Source organism: Podarcis bocagei, assembly GCF_964188305.1.
Source record: "Podarcis bocagei genome assembly, chromosome: 9".
Taxonomy (NCBI): Eukaryota; Metazoa; Chordata; class Lepidosauria; order Squamata; family Lacertidae; genus Podarcis; species Podarcis bocagei.
Genome location: NC_138134.1, coordinates 25024022 through 25045105, shown reverse-complemented (window position 1 = coordinate 25045105; position 21084 = coordinate 25024022). Strand labels below are relative to the sequence as shown.

Sequence of the window (21084 nt, the reverse complement as noted above, 5' to 3'; positions counted from 1 at the left end):
ACAGTGGTTCCCAATCAGTGGTCCATAGACCCCAGGGGGTCCGCATAACCCACAAAACGAGTCCGTGCACCATTCACACAACAAAAACTACCATAAAGATAATTCAAATTTCATGGCTTGGCTTTTGAACAACGGTTCTTAGCTAATTGGGAACCACTGGACCATAACATTCATGAAAACTACACTGGTGCTGCATTCATAGACACATTTATCTGGGAGTAAGTCCCATTGATATTCACTTTTGCGCAGCTACCTATGGAATGCGCTGTAAGGCTAACTTTCTGGTAAGAGTCTAGTTCCCTGTTAGGATCTAATAGCTTCCCCAAAAAGGATAACTGAAGCAGGACAGACACTCTTCTTCACAGATTGATGCCTAACGGAGGAATACACATTCGCCCCTCCTCTGACACGCCGGCTCCAATTTGTTCTGCATATATATGAAGAATGTGGTGCTTAAAGGAGACGTTGCAAATCGCACGAAGCTTAAAATGGACTAGCTCAGTGAAAAACAAATGTCCTTCAGACTACTTTGGGGGAAAGAGGATGATGATGGTTCTGAAAACCCCCAACACGCACACACATGCGCACGAACAGATTCTGATCCGATGCGCGCGAAGCTCGTTTCCGCCTCCCCCACTGCCCCCCTCAAGGCAATGGTCCCATCCCTCTTCCCTGGAGCATCCTGGCTTCCCAGTGGCCACACAGTGCCACACAGTCGACACGCAGGATGGAAAGGGCGCCGGTGGCACTTTCCCTTTTGGGCCAAGATAGCCACAGTTCATCGATCACAGCACACACACCCCTGCCATTAACGAGAGCTGGCTGGCTCCTGAGCACAATAGGATAGAGAAGGAGGCGAAGGATGAGAGAGAAGTGGGGGGGCGGCGGTTGACTTCGTCCCAGCGGGGCTCCCTTCCCAGCAAATGGCGAGGAGACAGCTGAGGGCTGGTGGGAGGGGGCCAGGGCAACAGTCTGCTTACCCAAGGGCACATATGGTGTGAATATTCTCTGCTTTCTATCAACCCCCAGCTACTTAGATAAGGGGGAAAAAATAAACACCCAGGCTTTAGAGGAAGGGGGTTGGAGGCGGGGAAAGCGAGGATTTCTCGCCCTGTTCCCAAGCGCAGGAGGACCACACAGGGATGGCACCTCTGCTCCTCTCCGTCCAACTATCTTGTAGGATCTTAGAATAACATCGTGGGATCAAAGGCCTCTCTTGGCCTCTCTTTAGCGCTCGCTCCCTGCAAAGTCGAAGAAAGGGTGCTGCTCCGTGTGTGTGTTTAATACCCCCCCTCTCTCCTATTATTCATACATGAGCTGCCTTCATATTAAGCTGGCCAATGTCAGTCCGTCATCCATCCATAGATCTGTCCATCTATGTACTGTAGCATCAGAAGAAGGGACGTGTGATGATGCCCTCTGTCCCGATCTCACTTGCAAACCCTCCGTTTCTCCGGGCTTACAATCCTAACAAAGGCATTATTCAAATCAGGCACCTAATTACAAACAGAATGTGCTTTCCTCTTCCCTTCTCCCCCGCTCGCTCTTCCCGGCTCTCCCCCCCCCTTATCTTTCTTCCTTTCTTTTCTGTTTTCCAGAGCAGTAGCTCCGTCTTCACATCTGGCCCGGACTATACGTCCTGCAACAAAAGTACCCATTATCAGTTCTCCAGGCTTTTTATCTGCACGGAGAAACCCCAACCCCCGCTTTCCCGCCCTCTCCTCTCCTTCCCTGCGCGCTGACGACGCACGGGCGGACTCGGTTAGACTGTAGCAACTTGGATAGAAGCAGACGCAAGCCCACCGACAACAATGAGACCTGATCGGCTTAAATCCAAAGGATTTTACACATCTCGTCGTGTGACCTTCCCACCCCCCACCCCATGCAGGAGGGATATTGCCATAGCTGTCAACTTTTCCCTTTTCTTGCGAGGAATCCTATTCGGAATAAGGGAATTTCCCTTTTAAAAAAAGGGAAACGTTGACAGCTATGGATATTGCCAGTGGAGCATCTTTGCCACTGATCATTGTTATTTACTGTGCACTGTGTTGCTTCACACTCCTTTTCTATTATTAAACTGCTGATTATTATTTCCCTCTCTTCTCTCCACAGAGCTTAGCCGAGGCTTGCAGTCCACAAACCAGGTACACCAAAGCGCTCTTTTTGGAGTCCAAACTCAACCCCCACCCCGGGGGCCTCTGAAGCAATTGAGTTCTTGCAATCGGTCAGTTTCAGGAGATTTCTCTCCCCCACCCCCCATCTCCCCAATCCATAACATAAACCTGTATTTCCTGTATTAGCTTTTCAGCCATAATCAACTCCGAGAAGGTAAGTTACACACATAGGATTTTTCTTCCCTGGCGCTGAGCTGCAGATTGCAGAGTGCCGTTCCTCTCCAGGCAATACGGTATCCTGTTAGCATTCCGAACAAGGGGCTGTTCATAGGTTTGCCTCCAATGATTTCCTGAAGGAACATGTGGAAGCAATAGGCCAGGGCTGCGCATTCACCCCAGTTGACGATGCAGTGGTGGAAAGAGAGTCGTGCTAAGGGGGCTGCAGGCAATATGAGCCCAGAGAAACGCAAGCTGGAAACACAACCAGAGGGGATCCGTGACATGAGCAGGAAAAGTCTGCCTTGACAGCAAGGCAGCCAATTCCTCTGCCTCCACAAAGTCCCATTTCGCCCTTAGAATTGCCAGATCCCTTCAGCCAGCTGCTCCTGATTTCAGCCCCAGAAACAAACATACGGTGGATGGACACGTGTCATGGACGGAGAGCCCGGAGGGGAAATAGCCTTTCCCAATCAACTTATAGCCCGAGCGATCATTTCTCTGGACGATAGCTCTTCTTCCAAGCAGCGTCTGGGATGGTGATGACCCACCACAGCTCTACAGGATAAGGGATGGCAGCAACCCGCTCCTTATAGAGATAGAGGCAGTGCGTTTTCAAGGATGGCCAGAGAGCAACAGGCAATATCTGGCAACCGAGTGATGAACTGAGCTGAAAAAACCCTGCAGGAATTTTCCATTGGGAGGGAGAAAGAGAGCAAAAGCAGTTTGCGGGGGAAAGGAAAAGAGTTTACGCCAGAGGACCCTCGGTTTTTTGGTTGTTGTTGTTGCTGCTGCTTTTTTTCTTTCCAAATTTATTATTCTAACGCGCGCCTTGAAATGGAGATGATCAGCGCCTCCCCGCACCCTCCTCCTCCCCGCGCTCTTTCCTGGAACTGCACTGCCCCCTAGGCCACCAAAGCGGAACAGCTCCGAAGTTGCAAGAAGCGGCGCGTTCTGATGCTTCATTTCCTACGAGCGAGACGGAAAATAAATATAGCAGCCTGTTCTAACTCCCATGATGATAGCGCCCAGATCTCCTGGTCCCACCAACATTTCTCTCTCTCTCTCTCTCTCTCTCTCTCTCTCTCACACACACACACACACACACACACACACACACCCAACACGCCTAAGTAAGCTCACAGCATCTCTTCCTTATCCAGTCACCAATCTGACTGGGCTATTCTGGCACTCCAGTTCAAAACAGTCTTTCGAGTGACACTTGATGCGCTTCGGATCGTTGTAAAATCACAGAATTGGAGGGTCATCTATAGCCCAACCTCCTGGATACCTTTTGCCCAGGTGAGGCTCGAACCAACGACCCTTAGCTTAAGAGTCTCATAGCTCTACCAACTGAGCTATTCACAGATCATTGTAGCCCTCCTGCAGTTTCACGCGGGATTTCTTCCCGGATAAAAACTTAACTCCCTGGTTATCTACCTTGGGATGAAGAAGACCTTTGCCTGGTTCTTGTGACTGTACGCTCAGCAAAAAAATCACGAAGCAATAGAATGCCACCATTGTGGAAAAGGGATGGATGGACATATTCCCTCCCCCCTTCCTCTCCAAACCTCCCATTCTCCTTTTTCCGTTTCATTCACAAATACTCCGTAAGCAACAGAGGCTTCACTAGCGCTCCCGGAGCCGCGTTCTGATCAGTCCGCAACAACCCATCTCAGCTTTCCCTCCACACAGACTGGCTGCAGGGCTGGAGCCAGTCCGTGAAACGACAGTATCATAAATAAACTAGCAAGTCAGGACGACCACAATTGCGCCTCCATCAACTTACATGGCGAGAATGAACCCAAGTCTACGCAGCTGACCGACCTACCGTCCCTGGGACTGTGTGAGGAGGGGAAACTTCTGTTCGTTCATGAAATTGGGACCATTTGGGAAGAAGGGGAAATAAAGTCGTCCCCCCCCCGTCGTGCAAATGTCCCCCTCCCACCTCCAGCCTCTACCATATGGTCAAGCTCTCCCCATCGCCAATACACACACACACACACACACACACACACACACACACACACACACACACAGAGGCACGCACGCGCTTCTCCGCCCCCGTCCCAAATGAAGCCCGAAAGCCAGGGCTGACCCCCCCTTCCCGCCCCCCTCCAGCGTAAGAGGCGGGCAGAGGAGCTCAGGCGCCCAACAAACCAGGGAGGCTCTTATTATGAAGGAGCGCGGGGGGGGGGGCTTCATTTCCTGACAGCTATTTACTTGAAGCAAATGATTAGTTTGGGCAGGATGGTCTCTAGCATTGAATCAATTACAGGACTCTGTTTCTGAGGCCATCAGAGAAAGGGAAATAGCAGCAGGGAGACTGGGACCTTACTTGGGGGCAAAAACAAAAACAAAGTTTTCGTTCTCCTCGTACTATTTTTTATGGATTATTAACACAAGAAGGTAAGGGAAGGGATTTCTTCCTTCTCTTTCTCTCTCTCTTTCTCTCTCGGGACGTTTTCGACGTCGGATTCTAGCAAACGGAGAGCTCGGTGTGTCTGGGTGGGATAAGAAAGCGCCTTTGGGGACACAGGCGCGCGGTGGGGGGGGGACTTTGCCACGCGATTCTATGTGCGCAGAAGTAAAGTAACCGAGCCCCCCCTCCCCGTCGATCAAGCAGGGAACTGAATCCCGAGGCAGTGTGTCCAGGACCGCAGATTTCTCCTGAAACAACGGGGAGCTGCAGGAAAGTTTTTGGATTTGCGAGGCAGCTTATCGCAAAGAGAGGGGGGCGGTGGTGGAAACGGAGCTTTCGCCTCCTGCCAAGGTGAGACGCTCTCTTTCTTCCTGGCGCGGAGCGAGAAAGAGGCAGCGCTCTGGAGCAGAGGCGAAGATGGAGAGGTGGGGAATCTCCGAGGATCGGGTCTGGGGATGAGCTGGATGGGATGTTGGGGGAAGATACAGGAGTGGACAGAGAAACACCTCAATTCGGAGTCAAGCTCCAATTCGGATTCCTGCCCGTAAGGCAAGTGTCCCCAGCCAGTCGCCAAGGGATCTCCGCGATCGGGTGTTGCTCTCCAGGGAGCTGTGAACTCGGGTCTGAAGGGAGGCTGCGGCGCTGGCGGAAAGAAAAAACTCTGCCTGCTTCTTGGCAGCGTTAATGACAACCAGATTCGGCGGAGCGCGCAGGGGCCACCGCGCCGCATTCCTGCAGCTGGGCTGGGAGGAGGGACTGGGGAAGGGGGGCAGCAGCAGAAGGGGGGCTCCTGGAGGGGAGGGGAAAGAGGGGCGCGAGTGTGTGTGTGTGCGCGCGCGCCTGCCCCAAACTGGAGTGAAGCCCCTTTTGAGCGTATGCGTGTTTAAACAGCGGGGATAATCTGCAGATGAATCCCGGAGCAGGAAGAGGACTGGGGAGCTAGTCATGCAGCCTTGGCTTCTCCGTCCTGCCTGTGCTCAGCAGATGCAGGGAGGTCGGGGGACAGCTTAGAGCCTGTTGCGGAAGGTAAGAGGCAAGAAATCGTGGCAGTCCTAAAATCCAGGTCTCTCTCATTCTCATTCTCTCTCTCTCTTCTCTCTTTCCAATAACTACTAGAACTCTTCGTTCCTTGCCCTTTCCTTTCCCCTCTAAACCGAAGCCACTCCGAATCTGGTGATCCCAGTGTATCAGACCCAGAGGGAGATCTACCCCCCGTCCCTGTTTATCTGCTCTCTTAATTCGAAGAGCGCCCAGTGGCACTCTAAACGTGGCTAGAATATCCTTTCAAAAGCAGATACTTTCGCCCTTTGGGGTGACTGGCTGCCACTAAACCCCCTCCCTGCCCTCCCCATCGCGTCCCTAAAGACGCACATTTAATTCGACCCATCCTAGCCTTGCGCGCAAGCTGGACCCGAGGAACCAGGCGAGGAAGAGGAAACTTTTGGTTCGGGGATTGCAGACGCTGCTTATGGAAAACCCGACGGGGCTGTTTGTCTGGCGCTGCCAACGCTGCAAGGCGAGCCGAGTCGCCTTGGAAAAAAAGTTCTTGGGCGGGCGCACCAGGAAATGGCTCTCTCCTCGCTCGCTTGCTCAACGTTTTCTTTGGACCGGGATCGTCCATCCAGCAGCTCGTGGGCGATCCAAAGAACACGGCCGGCCGGGACAACCCGCTGGAGAGGACAGAAACGGATCTGGGACCGGGCGGAGGTGGGGAAGGACGAGCGCACAACCCCCAAAGCGGGAGTTTACTCTGGATTAGCCTCCACAAACACACTCCTGCGGAGAGGTTTTTTCTTCCTTGCTTGCTTTGAGGAAAAAAAGTCCCTGAAGACCTTTGCAACTCCGCTTCAGATCGCTTTGGCTCCGAAAGGGCCACAGAACTGGGATGTATCTCTCTTTGGAGCCTAAGAATTTGTCTTCTCCATTTGTCTCCATTTGTCTTCTCCATTTCTATGGACATTTCATCCTCCCTCCCCCCAAAAGGTGAAGCGACTTGGAGCGCCTTGATTTTGTTATTGAAGCGGACGGCCCTGACGCTCTCTTTTTGCCTCGTTTCTTGACCCAACGGGGAGGACCTGGAGTTCCACTTGCAGCACCTTTTCCGCGGCACTTTGTTCCGAGGTGAGACACCATTTGTGAAATCTGGAGTTTCCCGGAGAAGGCAACCAAAGCTCAGCACCCGCGCGCCCTTCTGCCAGCTCCCCCTATTTTCCCCATCACAGCCCCGTCTAACTGGAATCGCTTCCATAGGCCACCGTTGATTCGAGGGGCTTTTATACTGATTTTTTTATTATTATTATTATTTGCTTCCTGATGCATTGACCGAGGGGACTTTTGGCAGACGCGGGTCTATTCTTGCCTTCCGATCCTAAAGGGCTGCGTCACAAGGATTAACTAATTTTCATCTACTGAAAGGGTGCCAACCCAATACCCACATAAATCAACTCTGAAACACCGCTCGGCTGAAACACCCTGGAATCTACTTCACACAAAGAATCCGGAGCAGGAGCCGGGAGTCCCATTCATCTTCGACAGTCACTACGGCCCGGATCTCCCTGAAACCTGGAGGGATCCTTTTCACTAGGTGATCTGATAGCAAATCCTCCCGGAAGCCCATAACCCCTCTCGGCCAAGAACTCACGGGAGGCGGGCACAGAATAATAGGCTCCCCTTTCGCTCCCCCCCTCCCAAATTTTTGTTTCTTGAATTTGGTCCAGACAATCCTATTGTGTTCTCGCAGGGAAGGAGTAAAAGCGTAAGGAAGATCTTCTCTTAGTCTAAGCTTTTCTTTCTCTGCTCTCTTTCCTCATTCACTCTTCTTTTTTAAACGAGAGCCCCCATGTGAAGTACTGGTCTCTGCGAGGAAACGGATCCTCGAGCCAGTTAAGCCGCAGCGCTGCTTTCTTCTAAGGCGCCTTCCTTCAATGGACTTTCGAGGCCAGCGACTCCGGCTTAACAAGGTGTGTGGACAGAGACCCACCAAGTCCTGGCGGGCATTAAACGGGCAGGCTGTGAAAAGCGTGTGAACGTAAGCGGTCTCCAAGCTAAACAATGAGATAATGTCGAGGCGTCTCTTTACAATGCGCATTGTTTTGGATTGGAAGCTAGCTCGCGCCGCTTATTCTGGAAAGGATCCCTTAAGTCGAGTCAGGCTGGCTGATGCCTGACTTTTTTCCTTTGCTCCATGGGTCTATCGAATAAGGGTGAAGTCCGAGGGCCCATTCACACGTGCATGGTCATCATCTGATCACAGCGTTGGTGACTCGCAGTTGAACGTGTGAACAGACCGGGGCTGCAAAGCATGGCTTTTGAAGCGGCATGTCTTTATGGTCTGTAATGTCTCATTCACACATGCAGGTCTGTCTTCTGTAAGTGGACGCAAGCCAGCTTCCAGATGTTGTTCTTCAGCGATCATCTCAAAATCTAGGCCTCATGCTAAGACACTGAAACGCGGGTCAGAGTGCATAACAAGGACATGAGGGAGCAGGATTTTTGAGGTGCATTGAGGTGGTTAGAATGTCGCTTCATAAGTTACGTTTTGCCCTAGAAATCTTATTGCTAACACGTGAAAAGCGCGCCTGGTAGCAAATCGAAGTTCTTGCGTGCTGCCAGATATTCGGGATTCGAGCCCGCGTCTGAATTTCCTTCCCTCTTGCCCAGAAGGCCACAATGGCTCTCGAATCTATGTCTCAATATTGCCACTTTTAAAAACACGGGGAAAGGAAAGAGGCATCTGTTATGTGCTGGCTTTAGGAAGGGGGTGGTGACTTTTAAAATACATGGGACCCCTCAGGAGAAGAAGGGAGAGAGGGCGGGGGAATCTAGGAAGACTCCAGCTTGCAAACTTCGCTTTGTTTTGCTTTCCCAGGCAAGGCCTTGGTGATTCCTATACGGATGGAAAACAGCGGTCTCCAAATCGCTGACTGGGGCTGGGGCTGGCGAGAAGTCATGAATGCGGTTTGCTGCTCGGCTACAGAATCACATTCTCCCTCCCTCTAAAACTGTCGAGTCCGCAGGTCACACCCCCCCCCGCAAAGACTTCTCGCGATAAAGTTGAGCAAGGGTGGGAGGGAAGACAACTAGCGAGGAGTCACGTACCCCTGATCTTGACGCGCGACGTGCACTGCAAGGGGTTGGTCTGGATGACCCTTGAGTCCCTTCCACCGTTACAATTCTGCAATTCCGTGATCTGGCAAGAAGAGCACGGGGTGGTGAACTCATTAATTACCGAGAAATAGCAAAGTCCATGATCAGTACCACACCAGGAGTTGGGGGTGGGGGGAGGCGGGGGATATGAAAGAGAGAAGAAGAAAGTTTAGAATTTAAGACCAGGCACTAAAAACGCTGGACACGCGTGTGTGTGTTTGTGTGTGTGTGTGTGTGTGTGTGTGTGTGTGTGTGTGTGGAGAGAGAGAGAGAAGTAGTGGAGGAATCGCGCAGAATTTCTTGAATGCTGCTGTGTTGACTGTGTGATGTGGCGGGGTGGGTCGGCTTGGACCGTGCCAGATCTTCTGATTTCCCAAGGGAAGAGGCTGCAGTAAATTATAGCCGCGAGGTCAGATTCGTCCTCTGCGCCGTTTTGCAACAACGCACAGCAGCAGCAGCAGTGAGGCGTTGAGGTTGGCGGTGCTCTGCTGCCCTCCAGCGATTGTTTTGGCGAATTGCGAGCGCCTTGTGCCAGAGTGTGAGGGGGATGTGGACAGGAGACCCCATTCATCGCTAGTAGTGAATCTGCTTTTGAGCACTCTCCCTTCCTCACATTAGGGAACTTCCTGCGGGGACGCACGACGGACTGAATGGAAAGCCCTCTTGCTTGCAAGATATGTGGCGACCCTCAGCTGCTGCTATTCTAACTCCCGGGCTTTTCTGGCCACGCTGCAAGTAGTACCCTACAATGAGTGAAGCCTTCAGATCCATTCATTCACCAAATAGTTGAGCACGATTTAAGTATGGAGGGTCCTCGTTGGTTGCTGCCCTTGGTTTCAGAGAAACTTGATCTTGTAGCCAGGAGTTTGGAACAGATGGCTCTTCCAGTGCTCTAATTCAACATTTATACATTATTATAATTTGTTATCCCTCCCTCTAATTTTAACTCATTGTCCCTGAAATGAAGCTGAAGTCTCTGAGGAACAAGTGGGAGTTGTTTGTATGCTTGGGGGAGGTTGGGATGTTTGCGGAAGCACAAAAACCCCAACCTTAACAAATAAACACAAGACCACAAAGTGGACAAAGAATACCTCTGAACATGTGCAGAGTAGATTTCTTTCAACATTGGAGTGGTCACAGGTCCACAAACAGTCCCAGGTTTTCAGAGCAGGGAATGTGGCGTCTCAATCCAGACACCTTTTGTTTTAAATATTAAGAACTAGGAGACTACCCTGCCCCTAAAAAGACACCTGATTTACTACCGGTACTTCTTATAGATTCCACATACTCTGGTTGAATCAAATTTTGACCCTAGAGACGTCAATGCGGGCACTGTTGTTTTTGCGTAAAGTGAGAATAACAAGAGCAAAAAATCCTACTTCACCAGTGGTGAATTCATATGATGTATTTCTTTCAACGTAGTTGATATCTGCGGTCAATTTTGATAGTGTGTGGATATGTGATTCTGGTTTTGTGAGTGGACCATTCTAAAGACATGGTGGGTCAGACTGTATAAGAAGTTCTGAAAGATCTCAAATGTGGTTCTCCAATGAGCTGGACAGAATGGTTGGGGTGGGGGAGAGAGTCTAAGTGAGTCATAAACATATTCTCATGACCATTTCTTCCATGTTGAGTATAAGCAGATGTTTTTGAATCGTTCTGCATGTTCTAATCACCCTGCCTTTGCCTGCTCCAAGTCATTTCCAGGGGAACAGCCCAAATCTTTCTGGTTAAACTTTTTTGTGGGGTGAGGATATTTTCCAGGTTGTGTTGTGTGGCCAGATTCCGAAGTCAAGTCATGTGGATTTAGCTAGTCAAAACAATTGCTGTGACAACCTGCCTGACATTTAGTGAGTGAACGAACTAGCCTGAATGAGGAAAACCTTTTAAAAAGTGGTTGTGCGAATTTATCATCAGACTCCGAACCCTGTGATTCTCAGTTTGCAGAATCTGACGGAAATCAATATTTTGCCACTTAAAAAATACAATTCCACCATGAGTGACTGACACTTGCATGAAAATGGACTGAAGATAATGCAGGAAAAGTTTGAACCCAGTTTAGATAGCCTGGAGTTCACTTTTCAAGTATTCTGAACCGAACTTCATTTATAGATAATAAAAACCACTCCATTGAGAAGTAATGTTGAAGTCCCACTTCTCCTGCTAGATCTGTTGTGGCTCCTTGAGAACAGACCTCATGGCTTGACCTTGTGACTTTCCCTTGACCCTAATAAAGGCATCATGTTACTGCTACTACCTCTGAGATCAGTAAGGCATGGTGAATATTAAGCTGGTGTCTAGAAATAATGATTTTTAAAGGCATTGAGTCCAAGTGAATAGCTCAGTTGGTTAGAGCGTGGTGCTGATAGTGCTAAGGCTCATGTGAGACACCTGCATATTCCTGTTTTGCAGGAGACTAGATGATCCTCAGGATTGCTTCCGACTCTATAATTCTATGATCTCCTTTTCTTACGGGGTTGCTGTTACATGGCTCTTAAGAAATGAGGTGGCTTGCCCCAAAGCACCAAGCAAAAATCCATTTGTGTGTGTGTGTTTGTGTGACATTGTGGGTTTTACTCAGCTTTGTGTTGAACTGAGAGAGACTGGTTCTCCCCAGTTCAGAGTGGACTGTGATTCCAGAATCCCTTTGCTTCACTATATAGCTAGCAAAATAGCAACGGTTTGCTTGCTTAAGCCACCTGTAACTGCTCACCAAACGTATTCCGTTTCTGGCATGTTGTACCTGTGCTTCTGGCACTCTTTGACTGGAAGGTGTGTACGAAATGTGCAATGGATGATGGGAACTGATGCTCTTGCCTCAGCACTGGATTAGTTAACAATACAGTGGTACCTCGGGTTACAGACGCTTCAGGTTACAGACTCTGCTAACCCAGAAATAGTACCTCAGGTTAAGAACTTTGCTTCAGGATGAGAACAGAAATCGCGCGTTGGCGGCATGGTGGCAGCAGGAGGCCCCATTAGCTAAAGTGGTACCTCAGGTTAAGAACAGTTTCAGGTTAAGAACGGACCTCCAGAATGAATTAAGTTCTTAACCCGAGGTACCAGTGTACTGGAAAAGCTTTATACTGCACAATGAGCATAGAATTCATTTTATATTTTTGCAACCCATTCCTAGGCATGTTTACTACTCCTGAATTCAGCGGGGCACATTTTATTTTATTTCATTTACATTGATACCTCACCTTTCCTCCAAGGAGATCAAGGTGGTGTTCATGGTTCACCCCCTACCCGTTTTATCCTCTCAACAACCCTGTGTGGTAGGCTGGACTGAGAGACAGCAACTGGCCCAAGGCCACCCAGTGAAGTTTGTGGCTAAGTGGGGACTCGCAGGTACATCTCTCTAACCTCTGTAGCAAAAGGGATGGATGGCAGCCTTAAGTGTCCTTCAGCTTCCTCCAGCTGCTTTAAGGGTCAACAGGATTCCTTAATGGTTGGCTTACATATCCGCAGCTTCACATTCTCTTTCCTCACTGTGTAAGTAGCAAGAAATCTTGGCTGCCCTGACATTAGCGACCTACAGCTTAGAGTTTATGTTCAGAGAATCTGAAAACCTTTTGAGTTAACACTCCTGCGTTACACCAGTGAGGCACACATACCATCCTAGAATCTCAGTCAAGCAAAAGGCAACAGATGTTATCATGCTAGGATCCAGCAATCCTTTAGTGACATAACATATTAATGTGAAAAGGAAGTCTAGATGCCAAGATAGGAGAGTCGTAAGTGCACATATTTGGGCTTCTTTGGCAGAAAGGGTGGGATAGAATTAGAGTTAGATTATAGTAGTAGTAGTAGTAGTAGTAGTAGTAGTAGTAGTAGTAGTAATTTATTTATATGCTGCTCATCTGACTGGGTTGCTCTACTCTGGGCAGCTTCCAGAAAATTAAAAACATTAAGCACAGTAAAACACCAAACATTAAAAACTTCCCTATACAGGGCTGCCTTCAGATGTCTTCTAAAAGCTGTATCATTACTTATCTCCTTGACATCTGATGGGAGGGAGTTCCACAGGGCGGGTGCCACTACCGAGAAGGCCCTCTGCCTGGTTCCCTGTAGCTTTGCTTCTAGCAGTGAGGGAACTGCCAGAAGGCCCTTGGCGCTGGACCTCAGTGTCCCGGTAGAATGGTGGGGGTGGAGATGCTCCTTCGGGTATACTGGGCTGAGGCCATTTAGGGCTTTAAAGGTCAGTACCAACACTTTGAATTGTGCTTGGAAACATACATGGTAGTAGTATTTTTACATTGGTAGGGAAACAAAGGAGCAGCTCACACATGCATATTCATCACTCATGGACTGCTGCTCAAGCATGGGCATAGCTGCCCCCCATCAAGTAAATAAATAAAAATACTAACTGAGCAATTGCATTGAAGATAACTCGGTTCTGCCTCACCCCAGCATAAAGCCTGTCCCCCTAAAATAAATCGTGGCTATGCCCATGACTTCAGGTAGCAATTTGCATGTGCCAATGACCCGTCACAGATTAGGCACAGCAGACGGAATCTTTTTATCACAGGTTAGCTGAAACTTAAAACCCTTCCCTTTAGTAGGTGAACAAGACTTCTCACTACACAGGTTGATATTTCGCTCCAGCCAGTGGCGCTTATCCAAAAATAAGAGACCACACTTAGAGCGAGTAGATTATATGTCAGCTTGTCGCTCCAGAATGCCAACCCTTTTGGGGTACTGATCTAGCAGGCTCCCCATATTCTCGCTTAATCAACAGTTTGCTGCTTTACTGTGTTGCAATGATAACAGCAACACAGGACTCCAAATGCATACATGTTTAGTTAGAGTTTTTTTTAAAGGTGGCGGAACCCTCCACCACATTAAGTTTCAATTTGGGCCAATACGAAGCTCACTGGTGTTTTCAAACTAGGCCAAGCATAGGTAAAGGGACCCCTGATCATTAGGTCCAGTCGCAGACAACTGTTGGGTTGCGGTGCTCATCTTGCTTTACTGGCCGAGGGATCTGGTGTACAGCTTCCAGGTCATGTAGCCAGCATGACTAAGCCACTTCTGGCAAACCAGAGCAGCGCACGGAAATGCCATTTACCTTCCCGCTGGAGTGGTACCTATTTATCTACTTGTACTAGGTGCTTTCGAACTGCTAGGTTGGCAGGAGCAGGGACCGAGCAAAGGGAGCTCACCCCGTTGCAGGGATTCGAACCGCCAACCTTCTGATCGGCAAGCCCTAGGTTCAGTGGTTTAACCCACAGCGCCACCCTATGCCAAGCATACTTTACCACAAATGGGAGGCTGGCACACAATAGTAGACCTGTAACCTAAATGGCCCCGGGTCACATGTGCATCACTCAATGTATTTGATGCAAGGTTGCGGCAAGGTGGTGTTCCTTCCATGGGAGCAGCAAACTAGGGAGGCATTAGGAAAAGACCCTTCTCTTCTTCCTTCTCCTCTGCTCTTCAGTATTTCCTTGGCTGGGAAACAGTCCAGGAAATGAAATACTTGCAGCGGGTAATGGGCCAAAAGGGGGAAGTGATATCCATCAAACCAAGGAGGAATTGACATTTTTGGAAAGCAATCTTGGATACGGGCCTTGGATGGAGAATTTGATCCTGTAACTCATTCAGGTTTTACGCCTGTGAATTCATCATCTTTAAAATGGATCTAGGAAGCCAATTTTTTTATTGCCTGCTCCTCTCTCCCCTGGAGTCACTGAAAGCTGCAGAATTCCCTGCTATTCCTTGCACTGGGAATTTCTGCTTTCGGTAGAACTTTGCTAGGAAAAAAGCCAGCAACCGTGAAAAGTTGCAGGTGGCCCCATGAACATGTTTCAATGAAGCTTGCAAAATATAAAGCTTTCTTCAAAATGCGTTTCTTTTTATTGGGCTTCCTTGATGCTTTCTTGGAAATGTGCAACATCTCCTTGGGGAGACTATAGGCTGATTAGCATCTGATGACCCTCAAGGAGGTTTTCAATCCTTGCAAATGTTGGACAACCTTGCGATTATGTAACTGGTTCCTTACCTGGTTCGAATAATGCTTGGGCAGTTTCTAGGACTATGGGGTCATGGCATTTAGCAAAAGCAGAGCAGAAATACATATATTTTTTTCCATTTGAAAATCAAGGTTTTCCAGCAGATGTTATTTAGGTAATCTGGATTCACTCCAAAATTGATCTGTTGCCTCTGAGGCTAAAGTTTGCATCAGTCAAAAGTAATAGAACGTTGCTGTATCAGTGTGAATCAACAGTGCCGCCAACTGGCCTGTTGGAGTAAATGCAGCCAAATCACACCGCAGGAGCTTCATAGCAGGGCTCAATGGTGTTTTAGGAGGAGGGTAAGATGGGTGAATTTTCTTTCTCTTGCTCCATTCGCTCTTCTAAAGCTGGTCCCCTGACTTCTGTTTATCCATCACTCACACTTTAACATGGCATTGCTTGAGAGCGGCAGACAGAATTTTGTGAACTGGCTATTTTATGGCAATACAGTGAAAGACTGTACTTTAGAAGCAAACACCTAAGAACTTGTGCAGCCCACTCCTATGCATGGTTACTTAAAGGTAAGCCCCATTCTGTTTAATGTGGCTTCCTCCCAAGCACGTTTGCGTAAGATTTTGCAGCAATAGGCAGCAATTTTATGCACATTTTTGCTGGGAATAAACCATCACGCAAACAGTTTACTTGTATTTTGTATTTTTTAATAAACATGAATACAATTGAGCTGTTACTTTGCTTCCCTTCTGAGGAACTGCAGAATGGCTGGCTTGGTGTTGTTTATTGTAATGCCCACTTACTAGTGTTTTGGAGGGACACGGGTGGCGCTGTGGGTTAAACCACAGAGCCTAGGACTTGCCGATCGGAAGATTGGCAGTTCGAATCCCCGCGACGGGGTAAGCTCCCGTTGCTTGGTCCCTGCTCCTGCCAACCTAGCAGTTTGAAAGCACGTCAAAAGTGCAAGTAGATAAATAGCTATCGCTCTGGCGGGAAGATAAACGGCGTTTCTGTGCGCTGCTCTGGTTCGCCAGAAGCGGCTTAGTCATGCTGGCCACATGACCTGGAAGCTGTACGCCGGCTCCCTCGGCCAATAAAGCGAGATGAGCGCCGCAACCCCAGAGTCGGCCATGACTGGACCTAATGGTCAGGGGTCCCTTTACCTTTACTAGTGTTTTTGGTCTTAACTTTTCTAGCAAAGAAGGGAGTAGCTCAAATTTCCATTTGCTCTACAAACCAACATGTCATCTTTTCTCTCTCTGCGCCCCCCCCCCCGTATTTTCCAATTTGATGATCACCAAAAGGGGAAACCCAGAATTTGCTCCAATTGAGTGCTAGAGAGTGCATTTACACTGAGAAACCTCCAGGTCAAAAACAAAGCAAAACTTATTGGACACAGAGCTTTAAATGTGAACCTATGTCAGGAAAGAACAGGGCAAAAGTGTGGATAAGCCCTGAATCCTGATGTGGTTTATTTTAAACATGAAAACTTTATTGTAGAATGTTTCTAAGCACACTGATTTGGAGTATTTTTCACTGAACTCAGTGCATTTTCTTTCTCTGTGAATAGATGGGAGTTGGTTGCAAGAATAGACAGCAGAGACAGCTTGAAGCACGAGAGGTTAGCTAATCAGAGAAGATTATGGGATATATCTTTTTTTTTTAAAGATGTATGTACTGTGGATTCTTTATCTAGGAAAAATACAGGCTAGAACTGTGATTTAAAAAAAAAAAAGATGAGGGGAGAAGAAGGCTGGAAGGGAAGACGACTTTGATGTCCAAGAGGCTCTTATCAGTGGGAGGCACTTTACACAAACACATGGCCATTATTGCTAATTGAAAAGCCAAGGCAGATGACTTGTTTCTGCAGGAATGCCATCTGCTGAATTTCTGGAGTTGTTGTGCATGTTCTGGTCATCTGTCAGTCCTGGTGGGGGAATGCAGGCTGCTGCTCATCCCTCTACTTACAGAAGGGCAGCCAGATCGAGATTGCAGTGGTCAGTAAATCACTCCTTTGGTTTTTCCTTGGTATTGGTTTAATGTTCCTCCCTGATATGCTGTTGCAGTTCCAATGCATGTCACAAGTACAGTCTGTACACTGGTACCTCGGGTTACATACGCTTCAGGTTACATACGCTTCAGGTTACAGACTCCGCTAACCCAGAAATAGTACCTTGGGTTAAGAACTTTGCTTCAGGATGAGAACAGAAATCGTGCTCTGGTGGTGCGGCAGCAGCAGGAGGCCCCATTAGCTAAAGTGGTGCTTCAGGTTAAGAACAGTTTAAGGTTAAGAACGGACCTCCGGAATGAATTAAGTTCTTAACCAGAGGTACCACTGTATTTAGGAACAAAGGGAGCTACCTTATACAGAGTCAGACAATTGGCCCATCTAGCACAATATTGTCAACTCTGACTGACAGAGGTTCTCCAAGGTTTCAGACAGGAGCCTTTCCTGCCCCTATCTGGAAATGTCAGGGATTAAGCATGCAAGTCCAATGCTGTACCATGGAGCTCTGGTTCTGCCTCAAGGAAGGACCTTATTCATAGAATCATGGAATCTTAAAGTTGGAAGGGTTCTTGAGTATCATCTAGTCCAACCCTCTGCAATGCAGGAATATGCACCTGTCCCATGTGGGGATCAAGCCTGCAACCTTGGTGTTACCAGCACCATGCTCTAACCAGCTGAGCTACCCAGGCTCTAAGCCGATGGCACCCGGTATTCTCAGGTGGTCTCCCATCCAAGTACTAACCAGGCCTGACCCTGCTTAGCTTCCGAGATCAGACGGGATGAGGCGTGTTCAGGATAGTATGGCTGTAAGCTATTCATTTTCTATCATATATGGAAAAGGAGTTTTGGTTGAAGCTGCTTAAAGCTAAATCCTTGGCAACAAATAATAGTTTAGAAGGGATGGATAGGAATGCGACTGGCAGTCCTATGGATGGTCTTTTGGGAGTGCCTATGCTTGTATCAATGGACGCGAGTGGTGCTGTGGGTTAAACCAGAGAGCCTAGGACTTGCCGATCAGAAGGTCAGCAGTTCGAATCCACGCAACAGGGTGAGCCCCCGTTGCTCGGTCCCTGCTCCTGCCAACCTAGCAGTTCAAAAGCACATCAAAGTGCAAGTAGAGAAATAGGTACCGCTCCGGCGGGAAGGTAAACTGCGTTTCCGTGTGCTGCTCTGGTTCTCCAGAAGTGGCGTAGTCATGCTGGCCACATGACCCGGAAGCTGTACGCCGGCTCCCTTGGACAATAAAGCGAGATGAGCGCTGCAACCCCAGAGTCGGCCACGACTGGACCTAATGGTCAGGGGTCCCTTTACCTTTTATGCTTGTATCATACCTTTGTCCAGTAGAAGAGGTGGATGCTATAAACGGCAGAATCCTAAATATCTTTATTAAGTCTTTGAGTAAACATGCTTAGGGTCATGCTGTAAATTTGCTGTTGATAGAACCCACTTCTTCAGCTGGGCAAAGGGAAGACCCAAGATAACATCTGGTATAAAAGCAGCATGCGCTGTCACTTGTATTGAACTGTGCATGTTGCGTAAGGAAAGAGGTACTGAGTTGTCATTTATAAGACAATATTTCTTGGCCTGTTGAGGTCTTGCTGCTATATTGTTTCAGGATCATCTGTTATGTGAGTTGATCTAGCACAGTGCATCATAGACTGTGGCCAGGATCCAAAAAGCTACCTTTGTACACTCAGGACCATTTGCAATGGAGTGTTTTGCCACATGGATGTGTGTGTTTTGTGTGTGTGTGTGTGAAATTGCTGTTTAACCCTACCCTTAAACTGCTATTCAGAATAGCTGTGTGGGTTTCATGGTGACTGCATTTGCAAGTTTATATCAACACTGATGCAGAATAGCCAGTGTGCTACAGAGTGCTTTTTTAAAGGGGGGGGGGGAGAAACTGCATTTTAGGGCCTGGTCCAGCAGCAACACCACTTCCAACACACTACAGCAGGGGTCTGCAAACTATTTCAGCAGGGGGCCGGTCCACTGTCCCTCAGACCTTGTGGGGGGGACAGACTATATTTTGAAGGGGGAAAATGAACGTATTCCTATGCCCCACAAATAACCCAGAGATGCATTTTAAATAAAAGCACACATTCTACTCATGTAAAAACACGCTGATTCCCGGACCATCCGCAGGCCAGATTTAGAAGGGGATTGGGCCGTATCCGGGCCCCCAGACCTTAGTTTACCTATCCATGCACTACAGACATTGCCACTGCAACCATGACAGCATTTATACCTGTGCATTTGCTAAAAACTACCTCAGTTTTTTTTAAAAAAACAACAACACATGTAATAGCCAGCCCTGTGTGTGTTTGTGTGCAATTTGCATCAGCACATGGGGAGGAAAGGTTTAACCCCCTTATTCCTGCTAAAATTCTGGCAAAAATCAAAATGGGATGATGTGAAGTGTTTTGAACACTCTAAATACAAAGGGGTGTGTGCTTTTTAAAAGAACCTCAGCATTTGCAATACACATATTTTTAGACTTGGGAACATTTCTCAGTGACGCTGATTATGGCTGGTGTCAAATATGAAATCTCCCATGCTGTCAACTGTCAAACATGAAATGCCATTTCTTGTCATCTATTCAATGCTGTCGGTAAATATAGGAAAATGAAATATCTTTGGATACCAAATAAAGTGCATCAAATGTTCAGGAAGTAACTGGTGCATACCTGACATTAGAATTTGCAGAGGACTCTTTGGGGGAACAGATATACCGGCTCAGACGATTTGTCTACCTAGTCCATTATTGACTACTCTGATTTGCAGTAACTCTCCAAGGTCTTGGGCAGAGGTCTTTGATGTTGCCTGCTGCCTGACCCTTTTAGCCAGAGATCCCAGGGACTGAACCCGGGACCTCCTGAATGCAAAACTACAAGAAATTATAATTTCCTCATAAAATGCAAAAACGTTTTTGATCAAGTTTGTTTCAGCCACAGACAATTGCACACTGACATGTATTTTGTGTATGTAATTTAGCACAGATTGAGACCAGCTTGATAAACCAGACAGCCTCTTAATAGTCCTGCTGAATGTTCCTAATGACCTCACCCATGTTTTCTTTGTAGAGCCTTCACCAAATCACACCGTCAGACAGACAGACCTAATCCCAGAGTCAGTTCCAAGACTTCCATTGGGTTCAAAGGCAATTTCACTTGAAAAGAGAGTTCGGTGTTAGCCTTTTAGATATGAGCAGGTGGGCAGCTTGATTACCCAAGACTGTAAATTACACATGGCACATAGAGAAAAAGCTTGTTAGTTGTTGTCCTGGAGAGATTAGCCATTGATTTACAGCCATTTGCTCAGCCAAACTTAAAAGAGAATGCAATGGTAGTAATAATGTACTGCTTGTCTTGCTCTTCAAGAAACAAAATACAACATGAACATGGACCCAGTCATATATCCCTTTTCATGTATAGCAAGAGAGTTTCGTCATACATTTAGAATCTAGGTTTTAAATGATCAAGGATATTTATTTTACAAGAAAAATACATGTCATATATTTGTATAAAATGGAAATCCTGAAATACTAAAAGCCCAGCAAACTATGATAACCATTTCCCCTCTCACTGTCAGTGGAGTAATGTGTATCCTGATCTTCTGCATATTTACCTTTGGAGTATGTTCATTGTACTAACTCCCCAGATATGTGTGCAGAGGACTGCAACCTTGCTTGTTGCAAATGGTGAAGATCTTTGAAATCTCTGTATTCAGCACTGAACAGAGATGGGTCAAAGCAGAGGCTGTGTTTCTCTGGGGCTGTTTTCATAAGAAATTCCTGCAGCTTGAGGATAATGTTTTCAATGAGCCAAAGGAATTTGGAGAAGAGCATAACTAAATGGATGCTGTCTGTGGAATAGGCTAATCAAGATCAGGCTTTCCATTCTTGCTCTCTTCCCCCCAATACTGATGCTTTTGAGAATTGCATATAGTGTTTAATACTCTATCCTCAAGATCTTGCTTCAAACATTGAATGTAAGAGACCGAAATTTTGCAAGATCCACTTGGCATATTTTTGAAGATATCGTGTCTGATTTCGGTAGTTGGAGAAAGAGAGAGGGGGGCAAAATTTGCAGCAAGGTTCGAAAGCGTGCTCTTAAATACATCCGAGATTTAAGACTGCAGCCTCATGCACACTGGCAAGTCCCACCGCCGTCTGCAGAACTTCTGAGAAAATATGAAAGAGATTGTGCC

The 21084-nt window shown here is 47.6% G+C and overlaps 1 protein-coding gene across 4 annotated transcripts in view; it reads left to right on the top strand.

Moving 5' to 3' along the window:
• Positions 1–4555: 4555 nt before the first annotated feature.
• Positions 4556–21084, top strand: part of PDGFRA (platelet derived growth factor receptor alpha) — a 57816-nt gene continuing 41287 nt past the window's right edge. Inside the window, exon 1 of one of the 4 annotated variants that reach the window (XM_081208748.1) lies at positions 4556–4739. The gene's annotated coding sequence lies outside the window, so the exon portion shown is untranslated. Of the gene's footprint in view, positions 4740–5597; positions 5779–7313; positions 7337–20063; positions 20087–21084 lie in introns of those variants that run through there. The other 3 variants (XM_081208749.1, XM_081208751.1, XM_081208750.1) reach the window with 3 other exon arrangements.